This window comes from Ptychodera flava (genome assembly GCF_041260155.1).
Source record: "Ptychodera flava strain L36383 chromosome 3 unlocalized genomic scaffold, AS_Pfla_20210202 Scaffold_25__1_contigs__length_14229661_pilon, whole genome shotgun sequence".
NCBI lineage: Eukaryota > Metazoa > Hemichordata > Enteropneusta > Ptychoderidae > Ptychodera > Ptychodera flava.
In genome coordinates this window covers 2,697,257-2,709,418 of record NW_027248279.1, presented here as the reverse complement: position 1 = coordinate 2,709,418, position 12,162 = coordinate 2,697,257, and the positions used below count along the sequence as shown (strand labels likewise).

At 38.0% G+C, this 12,162-nt stretch overlaps 1 long non-coding RNA gene across 1 annotated transcript; it reads left to right on the top strand.

The window, feature by feature from the left end:
* Positions 1-651: 651 nt before the first annotated feature.
* Positions 652-11,843, top strand: LOC139125271 (uncharacterized). Its single transcript, XR_011550177.1, has 4 exons — positions 652-795; positions 3,034-3,149; positions 7,412-7,553; positions 11,480-11,843. It is a non-coding gene; the product is annotated as an uncharacterized lncRNA (long non-coding RNA).
* Positions 11,844-12,162: the final 319 nt, after the last annotated feature.

The window sequence follows — 12,162 nt, the reverse complement described above, 5'->3', positions numbered from 1 at the left end:
GAATACGAATACGAAAATGATGTTGTTTAAAAAATCTTTCCTCCGAAGACTACTACTGGCCCACAGGCGCTAATAGCTTGGTAGTCTGCTAAATAGATCGATTTTCGGCTCGATCTATCGATCCCGTGGTCAGTATGCCCGCCACTGTAACCTAGTGAGTATTTTGGTTACAATGGCGCGCATATCGACTACGGGATCGATAGATCGAACCGAAAATCGATCTATTCAACAGACTACCCAGCTAAGGAGTGCCTGTGTACTGGCCGTTTGTTTTTAAAATCTCTCCTCTAATTATAGCAACGATATCTTTCAATCTAGGGCCTAAAAAGATTGGATCTTTTTCAACTTACATTCTCAAATATTGAAGTATTGATATATTGTCATGTAAAAAGCACTTTAAGTTCTGTAAAGACAGAACTTTTATATAATACGTACGAAATTTGGACTAAAAATAAAAATTCTGTCAGTGACTCCAATACGAATACGAATACGAAAACGAATACGAAAACGAATACGAAAATAACTTCAGCATCGTATCTCACGATTAGAGCGGCCAGTAAGACCCCCTAGCTAGGTTAGCTATAATCTCTGTACGGAGAATGAAACGCCCGGTCACCCCCCAGGCCTGGGTCACCGGAGGCTGTACGAGGAATCTCCAAGTCACTTCAATGCGCAGCCACGCGAACGCGTTGTGTTTGTTACATCGTACTGCAGCCAAGTCTCACCATTGTCTGATTGTAGGGGAGCAGCTGATGATCACGTATTTTCGTCGACTGGCGAAGTCCTCTCTTCCACGTAAGTATCAGCATGGAGGTACTACCTCCATAGTTTCAGTATGCTGCCGCTTTAGCTCTGCGTGGCACTGCTGGTGTGGCAGTGTGTGTAACTGCACAGTGGCTCGAGGTCATGTTTTGCCTTCCGACCCAAATACCTCGAGCGCGAGCTACTGTACTGCAGCTTATCTGTAACACAGGCGTTCTGTTGAGTGTTGTTTGTAAAAGTGTAGTTTAAGCTACGTTCGGACGTTCTGTTCTGTAGCCTTTTCTTCAAATGGTGATAAGGCTACGGAGGAGAACGTCGGAACGTAGCAGAAACTTCACAAACTATCCACTCAACAGAACGTCTGTGGTTTGTAAGCCTCAACACGTACAGCATCATAGTGAAAAATTGTGAGACTCGAGCGAGAAAATGACGCTTTCTCGCAATTAGTGAGAATCTGTTCTTATTCTCACCGCTGAATCATAAAATAATGTTTTTCTACCGTTATTCTTTCTTGCACCCTTATGTAAATTGTCGAATCCTTGGTATTCTATGCCATCTTCTGCAATCATATATGTATTTCTTACCCAGAATTACTAAAAATTTGCCAGTGAATGAATCATCTTTTGTTATAATTCCTACGATAACATTCTCTGGAAACAATGTTATTGAAAAATTACAATTTTTCAGCAAGAGCGGAATCAAATACCCGGTTTGGGTATGGAGCCGAGCAGAGCTGTGATGGGAGCCGTACGTGTTTACAAAAATCAGGGAAGGTGATTGCAATTGTGAAATTTACTGATACTTCACAGGCTGGAGATTACCATGATTCATTATGATAATTAAACCGCTGCGATTCCCCAGGGAAGGCAAAAATATCCCCATATTAAGAAAGATTCACAGACTGTTTTAAAAATTCTGAAAACATTTTTATACTCACTATTCTTCTCTATTCCAACTTTAAATGAGTTGGAAAATTATGCTTGATTAAGATTAAGATTAGTCATGCATATTTATTACCTGATGTCATATGAATTATTTATAGCTACTGAAACCCTGCAAGGTTCACAAGTCTGTAGGGAATGGCATTCACCCCACTATCTGAGCACCAGCCAACCACCTAGCCTGCCAGTCTGCGAAGTTCATTGCTTCAATTTATTCATTTTTGATATTTACATGCCCACTGGCACAGACTTGGAGAAAGTCTAAAAAGTGCAAAAATGTTGTCAGTTTTGTGTTGGAAAAAAATTGTTCCTTGTTCCTTTGGCAGCCTTGTGTACATACATGAAGAGTGCATTTGCTGAAATTCCAAAATTTAATTTCTTGTACACAAATGGCCTTATCACACTTATTCTAACCCTTCATAAATGAAAACAATATTATAGAAAAAATGGGAGAAGCCCTGACCATTATCATTAATGGCCAAGGGCAAGAGGAAAGTCCAAATTAACAAGGCTTGGCGAGCATGCTTATTTTGGCTTTCATGCAGTCTTGCCCAAGCCTATAGATAAATGTTAATGGTCGGAGCAGAGTCTGTTATTTCCATGATATTATCAACCTGCTGCGAGGGCACATAAACCCATGTATTCAGGCAACAATATCTTCATGGTTATAAATGCTGTATCACATTTAGTTACATACGTATATGCAGGACATTTTCAAACAATTTTACCATTATCGACCAGCATCAAAAGGATTTTAACAAAAGTCAAAATAGAAGTGTGCACATGTATATTTTACATCTATCGTTAAGTGTCTACTTAGATGTTAAAAACGTTGAAGGGCTTCACTTGCCCGGGTAACCATTAAAACCGGTCAGTAAATTATGTTCACCGACCCGCTAACTCCCCTGATGTTCCTTTTCAAATCAATTCACTGATTTGCACCCACATCAAGGCATGTAATAAGCATTGATGCACAGTCATGCCCACCCTAAAAATTGGCAAATCTGGAGATTTTGTAAAAAGTGTATAATTTGGCCCACAAGCACTTCATTTTGTTTTTGTGATTGATTATGATCGTTGTACAATTGACTATTTACATTTTTGCTGAAAAGTTTCAATGTTAGCATTATTATTCATATTCACGGACATAAAAACAAACCATGATTACTGTGTATTTGTGGCATGGTAATACATAATGAATGAGTGTATGATTTTACTAATCTTTTGACACTTGTATCCATGATTATAAAGTTGAGTATCCATTGTACAGACAGTGAGAAATAGGACTATCTGCATGATTCTAATTGTATTCATTGACATTTGTCTACAGCTGTTAGTATACCTCATGTAACCTGGTCGTAAAGCCTCAGAGGTATATGTATGTGGAACGTAGAAGGAACAAGAATCAAAAGATCGACAACTGATCTTTTACAAATCCTTCATCAGGTAAGATTTGTTTTAAATTTTTAGTCATTTTTTATTTTTAATTTCCTGCACATCTTGTTCATTATCAGTTAAGCTTTTCGCATGCTCGGTTATATTTGGCGGAGTTGTAGTTCTTTCTTCAACATCAACTCCCTTGACGCTCTGTACATAACTTATATAATACATGTAAGTATTTTAGAATATGTGTCTGTACTGTAGTGTGGTCTCCTTGGCAAAAAATCAACAGGACAAAATAGAGCAAGTGCAAATGAAATTCATGAAGTTCCTTTGTTTCAAACATAGCATCCTAACAGCTGAAATAATTATGAAGAATTCTGCTAGCGTTTTAACCTTTAACCTCTTTATCATCGAAGATTGTTTTTATATACTATATTTTTATATGAATATTTTAATAATATGTATGATTTTCCCCAATCATGTTCCGTGTTAATTTTGATGTTCCTCAGTAAACTACAAATACTAGAATTCGCACTGTGTTTTAGACTCACAGTATAAAACTCAATGTTTTTAGGTACTTGGCTCTTCAAAGATGTATGGCTACTTTGATGTGTGCATTTCCAACCCTGCCATTGACAACACTTTATCTTGTCAAAGTTTCAGATGCCTGGTCAGAATGTCATGCCTAAATTTGTACATATTTTTAATAGTTTCACATAGTTTGTTGTGTGTTGTTTATTGTTTTATTGTACTTCATGCATTCATATTTTTATGTATATTTTATGGAGCCTGTTAATGTGACTAGTTCTCGTTGGTCTTCCCTTGAAATAAATGTATAAATGAATTTATTGCTACTTGCTTGAATGCACGTCTTGACCTACATTATAGTTTTCTTTAAAAAGGTGCACAATCATCAGTGATTACAATGGGTTTGGTGCAAAGTTATACCAGTGATGAAAGGTTTAATTAAAATTACAGAAGTCATAAACAATCAAGTTTTCTTATCTTAATGAATATAAAAAGCCATGTTTTAGAATGAACTGATGTGTAAAGTAATGTCAGCAATTTGCAGGAGATAATATTTACATTACATCCTTGTTAATGTTTTCTTTTCACCCAGTCAGATTCAAGATCCCTTACTGAGGCAGTGCGTCCCATTGTCATTGGATACTGGTCTGACAACCTGGTGAAAACAACATGGTGAAAATACCATCCTCCATTGCAAAGCAAATACACAGTGTGTGGCTATGCAAACAGCCAACACTGAACAGAGATGGTGGTGTTGTCATCAATGCAGTGCAAAAACCCATGGAATTGAGGGAGTTTTTCATCAATATATTTACTTTCCTAAGGCAGTGGGTCCCTGCTGTGGCACAGGTTTGTACTTACATATATCCTGTTCAGTGTTTCCACTGGCTAAATTTACCACTAAGCCATTCTGGCTAATTGAGACCAACATTGACTAGCTAGAACTATAGCCATCCAAATTACATATAATTTCATCTGTGATTTTGGCCAACTGACAGTTGTATACTCAGGTCCTATCAGTTGCTACAGTAACAATATGACATTAAACTGGTCCCATAATCATTTCCATTCAAGGTAATACATTACCAGGTCCATGGGACATTTGTGATTTTCAAATTTAAGTAAGACCATCCTGAACCACAGATACATATAGTTAGTGGCAATGAAAATAAACAACTGTTTTTTATGGAACAAACTGCTTTCTTTATAACATTCACAACAAATTTTATTTCCCGTGTGCTTCACACTTATGTGACTTGCATTTTTGTAAATGTATCAAGACGTATCATAAGTATTGCATTATTTACAGGGTAACTTCAAGATGTTTCTACCTTTCTACCTTTCTACCCTTTCCCTTCTGCCTCAGTCATCAAGTGCTTTCAGTTCTCCAATCACAGAGTCGAATTTTTAAACCAACTGTTCACTTTGAGAAGGTGTACTGCAGGTAATTACATTTGTACACTAGGTGTAAACAGTCGCCTCTTTCTATTTGGTAGTCCAAACAATGAATGCTTTATTTCAAAATCAAACTGGGTGTATAGGAATAAATTGCGAGACTGGAGAGAGAAAGTGACGCTTTCCCGCAATTTGTGAGAATCTCTAGTCAATTCTCACAGCTACCCATGATAATTCAAAAGTTCTCACCGATGAATAGTGAGAAATGTACTCTTTGGTGAGACAATAGATTCTCACCAGTTAGAATAGAAATTCTCACTAAGCACTGTGAGAATGGTAATTTTTAAGGTGAGAATGAACCAGACTCTCCATTCATTGGTGAGAATCAGACTTGTTGTTCACTGGTGTGAAACAATCAGGTTAATTCTCACAAGTGAACAATGAGTCTGGTTGATTCTCACCAGTGAATGATTAGTCTGGTTGATTCTCGCTGTAAAAATTACCATTCTCACAGTGCTTGGTGAGAATTTCCATTCCCATCGGTGAGAATCTATTATCTCATCAAGGAGTGCATTTCTCAGTGCTCAATGGTGAGAATTAAACTATTCTCACCAATAGCAGTGAGAATGGCAATTAAGAGATTCTCACCAATTATGAGAAAGCGTCACTCTCGTTCCAGTCTCACAATTTTTTTCCTATAATGGCCACTTGATGTCTTACAGAAAAAAAAACTGATTCTTCTCTTATTCAAACACTAGCCATGGAAATTCAACAAACTATTCCTGTTACACTTTCATTTTTTTGTAACTAGTCCTACCCTGCAACTCTGCGGACAACCTGTGCAATTATCGTTTTTGCTTACTTGTAATCGAACACGACTTGGCATGCCGCAGTGTGCTGCTTGTTGTTCAGCATGGTAAACATTCAACTGGACAATATCCTGGACAATATCTTCATGCAAATATTATGACCAATGCCTATCCACAATACAGTGTTACTCAGTACTGGTACACATCATGGCAGAAGGTGACCCCTGCCTCCACAATTACATGTACACAGTATGGAAGATGACCAGGCCTACATGCACACGATATGGAATATGTCCCAGGGCTATCCTCAATCCAAATGCATTCACATGGTATGGAAGATGGCACAGACATATATCCAAAATACACATAATATATGCAATGGAAGATGACCTAGGCCAATCCACAATACACATACATGCACACAGTATGTACAAGTAAGATGACTCAGGCCTATGTAGAATACATAATGGGAGATGACCAATGTCTATCATCAATACAAACAGTCTGTACCCGTATCGTATTCAGGATAGGCCTGTATCATCTTCAATAATGTGTATCTGTATTTGTATTCAGGATAGGCCTGGGTCATCTTCAATAAAAACACTGTACCTGTATTTGTAATTGTATTCAGGATAGGCCTGTATCCATCTTCAATAATGTGTATCTGTATTTGTATTCAGGATAGGCCTGGGTCATCTTCAACAATTAATGTTTACCTGTATTGTATTGTATTGTATTCAGGATAGGCCTGGGTCATCTTCAATAATGTGTACCTGTATTTGTATTCAGGATAGGCCTGGGTCATCTTCAACAATGTTTACCTGTATTGTATTGTATTGTATTGTATTGTATTGTATTGTATTGTATTGTATTGTATTGTATTGCATTGTATTGTATTGTATTGTATTGTATTCAGGATAGGCCTGGGTCATCTTCAACAATGTTTACCTGTATTGTATTGTATTGTATTGTATTGTATTGTATTGTATTGTATTGTATTGTATTGTATTGTATTGTATTGTATTGTATTGTATTGTATTCAGGATAGGCCTGGGTCATCTTCAATAAAAACACTGTACCTGTATTTGTAATTGTATTCAGGATAGGCCTGGGTCATCTTCAATAAAAACACTGTACCTGTATTTGTAATTGTATTCAGGATAGGCTTGGATCATCTTCAATAAAAACACTGTACCTGTATTTGTAATTGTATTCAGGATAGGCCTGGGTCATCTTCAATAAAAACACTGTACCTGTATTTGTAATTGTATTCAGGATAGGCCTGGGTCATCTTCAATAATGTGTACCTGTATTTGTATTCTGGATTGCCCAGGATCATCTCATAGCGTGTACATGTTTTTGTTGATGGTTGACCGGGGTCACCTGCGATGCTGAGTAATTGTATTGTGGATAGACCTGGATCATCTTATTTAGAATGTTTACATGTGTGTAAAGCTTATCATCATTAGGGTTAAGGACATTATGAGTGTTTGCAATTCATTAACATCCCATCATCAAATGTATTTTAATCATTCCGGTTATCATTGTCATTTAAAGAGTTAGTAATCATGAGTCTATCTGTTTACAATTCAGGATCAGCAATGAATGCTGCAATGTCAAGGATGAGAAATACCTTGTCTTCACAAAGAGCAGTAAAGAACAAAGTGGAGGGCTTTGGATAGGACTTTGCCATGACATTTACAATGAAAGATGAATGGAAATGATCAAACAACAGGTAAGTTTTTTTCCTTTTCAGTCCTTACTCCTAAGTATATAGACACAAGTGGTTGTTGCAAAGATGTGCTGGAACTGGTATCTTGTAACTTGCACAAAGTGTTTTATATTAGTTGTCTTTATATAGCTAGCATGTTTACGATTACAAGAATACTAATTAGAAACACAGGTTCACTGGTACATTTCTGTATTTTAATTGACATTGCCAGCAGCAACTATGTAGGTGCATCAGCTTAACACTAATCCATCCAGATACTATACACAGCATACATGTTACAGCAATTCTCATTCTTAAACTGCGCAGGACATTGGTGAGCAAGAAGAAAACGGTGTGGTTGAGATGTCTACGTTAGAGAATATGCATATAGCGGAGAGAAAAATTAATTTATTTGGTTTTTTACACAAGAATTCTTTGATATTTAACACACAAATAAACTAACTTTTGTGAAGAGAAATAGACCTTATTCTTAAATGGCGGACGAGATCTCGTTTAGCCCGAGAAAGGGCGTGAGTTGTGCTTTGGGGGCAACTTTACTTCCGGTTCGTGAATACTAGCATGGTTTACAAGTCATGCATGGCGTACGACAGTGATGAGCAGAACACAGCCGATCTTCCTAAAATTATGCTCGGAAACAGGACGGGTACATTAGTCAAAGCCGGATTTTGCATGGCAGCTAAGGAAACCGGCTTTTCTTTCTCAGAAAGCATGCAATGTACTGCATACTGCCTATGCTCGCTTTGTTCTGAGATTTTCGCCCTCTCGGCCATAAAAACGTCATTGAGCTGCCAAAAATATGATAGTTCAGTCGCGTGAATCTGTTTATATATTGATACATTATTTTATCAATCCAAAAACTCAACTACCTAACGCATCAAACAAGGGTCATGTCAGGTTCAGGCTTAGGACGTTCTCCAAAAGACATAATCGATTAGTGTCCCGAAATGATTTTCACCAGGTTTTAGAACAATAAATAACTGGTCATCAGTAAGTCTTCGCATACCAAATCGACAAGTAACTTCGTGGGATCACATCCTTTACTGTAAAGTTGTTTTTATATAAAAACAAATTTTCGAGATATGTACTCCGACCTACAAAATACTGAAACGGTGCCGGGAAGGCGTCTGAGCTGAAAGCATTTCTAAAGGATCGCAATATATATCTCTCTACGGTTCGATCCTGTCGACTGTTCCATGCAGGCTACGTACAAATATAGAAGGTAACAATCAAACTAGATTTTGAATGTAATAAAGGGAAAGCGGCTCCACGCATCGCCTACACTATTTTACGTTCTCTGTTTTCATGTTTGATCATAGACTTTTTTAAGGTCATGGTTTGATTTTGTGTGTGTTCGGCCATAGACCTTAAAGTCTATGGTTCGGCTATTGGTGTAGATATAAGCCATGGCGAGATGTAGCCGTAATCGGGCTGTCGAATGACAGTGTGATCATTTGACGCTACGTTTCGAAACCAAATATTTCTGTCCTACATAACAATCTATATATCGGGTATAATATTGATACTAGACAGCACAGGAAAGACTTGCTTTGTGTCGTGGCACGCCAGATTTGCGAAATTGCCGATATTTTACCTCAGGCTGGGACTCTAATAATCTATACTAGACAATTCCAAAATGACTTTGCCTTGCGTCTAGACACACCGATCTGTGAAATCACAGATATTACTTCATCTTTATCGGCAATTGGGACTCTAATATCGATACTAGAATGACTTGCCTTGTGTCTCCGGCACGTCTGGTCTATGTAAAATTGCCGATAAATATTCGGAACTCTAATATCGATACTAGTTGATTCTAGACTGTCATATCGCGGGTAAATATCAAATAATATATATGAGATTTTACCATCTCTATACGATACTAGACTTGTCTAAAACTGTGGGTAAATATGTACATATCGCGGGTAAATATAAAATAATATATATGAGATTTTACCATCTCACAGATCTTGACAAGCCTGACTTCCTCAATCCGACTATTACTTCGATACTAGACGATACTATACTTGTCAAATTGCGGGTAAATATTCGATGTATATCTGGGATTTAACTACATTACGTACAGATCGATCTAGCCCAGCGGTCTGGCCGAGCCCGATTTCCGTAGTCCGACTATACGATACTAGACTTGTCTAAAAGTGTGGGTAAATATCCGATATTGGAAATTTCACCAACTCACATAACAATTCTAATTTCGATACTGTGTTGTCTAGTTGCTGTCAGAATACGATATAATATTAAAGGGCAATGGCGCTGTGTCCTTGAAATCCAGTTTACCTCGACACGGTCGATACGCTAAACAAGGACTCTGACCACAACAAGATTTCACGCATGCTTCGTAAATGGGGAGCACATTGAATAGCTTTCTACTCTTTCGACAAAAAATGAGGTAAGGTCTTTCGCCTATAGCTAGATGCAGTAGCGATCAGTCTGTTTAGTTTTTATTTGGGCCTACGAATTTCATAGTTTGCAAATCTCTTGAAAAAAATAAATTTCGTGTCTTTGAATAATTTTGTAATGTATTAAGCTTAGCAAAACGTTTGGGTAAACTTCTTTCCATATAGCGAAAGTTACTGGCCATTGTCTTTAGGAACAGCAGGACATCCCTCAGGAGTCACTGGTCCGGCATGAAAATAGCTGGTCTCGGGCCATCGGGTTGGCGTGAATTTCACACGCTGTGTACTTGTGCATTTATGAGTGTGTCGGTAGTGTTGCGTAATTTGTTTCCGCATTTATGTTTGATATTTCTTGTTGTGAATATTATGTTTTGACTTTGTTGTTAAAGTCCTCTTCATTGTAACATGTCCTCATGATCAGGCCCTTGAAGGTTGATTTTGGATGACATGATTTTCTCTGTAAGAACTTAAATGTATCTGTTGGTTTTGTGTGTGTTCTCGTGTCCAGTATGTTTTTGTTGTTGTAAATGACTAGATCAAGATGTGTTATTTTGTGTGAAGAAGATTCATATGAAATTTGAAAGTAGGATGCATGTTGTTAATTAGTGTTATGAATTCGTGGAGTTCGTGTTCTGTTCCAATGAAGATCAGGAAAATATCGTCTCTGAATCTACACCATAGTGATATTTTTGTTGTGTGTTGACGTATGATTTTCAGGCATTACAGTCAACTCGCACCTTTTCCAACCCGCCCAGAACCAACTCGCCCGATTCCAACTCACCCGAAAACCAACTCGCCCGAAGCCAACTCGCCCGTTGTTTGAGATGGGGTGTAGTTGTAGATTCCATGTACGCTAACCCGACGGCCCGAGGCCAGCTACTTTCATGCCGGGCCAGACGTGAAAGACGTGAAAGACTGTCCTGCAGTTCCTAAAGACGTGAGCCAGTAACTGCAGTAACTATCCCTATACGTAAAGAAGTCAAACGAAATTTATTCTTTCAAGAGATTTGTAAAACGTAAAATTCGCAAATAAAAACTTGTCCGTGTTGGCACATATTTCAAGCCGGCACCCATGGTTCTCCATGTTAGCAATATTTGTTGTCAGAAATAAAAGGTACTCAAAACATTGCAAAATAGTATCGGGCGAGTTGGCATCGGGCGAGATGGAATCGGGCGAGTTGGTATCGGGCGAGTTGGAATTGGGTGAGTTGGTTGTGGGCGGGTTGTTTTTCAGAATATTAAAAAGTTTATAATTTGGTTAATGACATATAAGACTAATCTCTTCTTTTAAATAGCCGTATGCGCTACAGGAACCGTGTCCACCCATGACTTCCATATGTACTGTACGCACGCATGGCTTCCCGGAAGTAAAGTTGCCCCCAAAGCACAACTCACGCGCTTTCTCGGCTAAACGAGATCTCGTCCGCCATTTAAGAATAAGGTCTATTATATGTTTTATCTTCCATGATTGGTCCATGATTGTCTTCCATGAGTTTATTATTATTACTATGTTAGGGAACAGGTGTGTATATCCATGCAGAAGAGGAAGTGATATAAATCCAAAAGTGACTTCAAGGCAGCATTTTACCACGCAAAGAAAGGAACCAACTACCAGGGACAGTTGTCTCAAGATGAAGACAGTGGGATTGCACCTCCATTTGGTAGAGGATTTCCTATTAGTCAGTATGGTGGACAGACGTGAACCCTTACACTGCTCAGCACACAGATTGTATGTACATGTATGTTAGGATCAAAAACTCCTAAACCACTACACCTACCACAGACAAACAGTGGGCAACTTAACAGATATAACCCGCAATACTAAGCATCATCATATTACAGCTAGTACACAGAACTGTTTAAGGTAGTCCAGCTCAAAGAGAGGAAAAATTCAACTTTCAGAGCACTGAGAAAACACAGTTATTATTTCATGCCTCCCCTCAGTATCATGGTGATCTCTGTAGTACAATAACAAACCTGTAGGTAATTGTCACTTGTGATGATTGTTTATAAACATTCCATGATCACTTTTTCTGCTCCAGAGGTGTACATGTCAATCAGGACCCAGATTAACATATACTGGTCAATAACATTGCAATGTGCACATGTATGATATATATAGGTACTTTGTTTCCCAGTAAGCTTTCAGAAGAAGAACAAGAAACTAGAGTTGATATTAAAAAATTTGTGAAAAATTC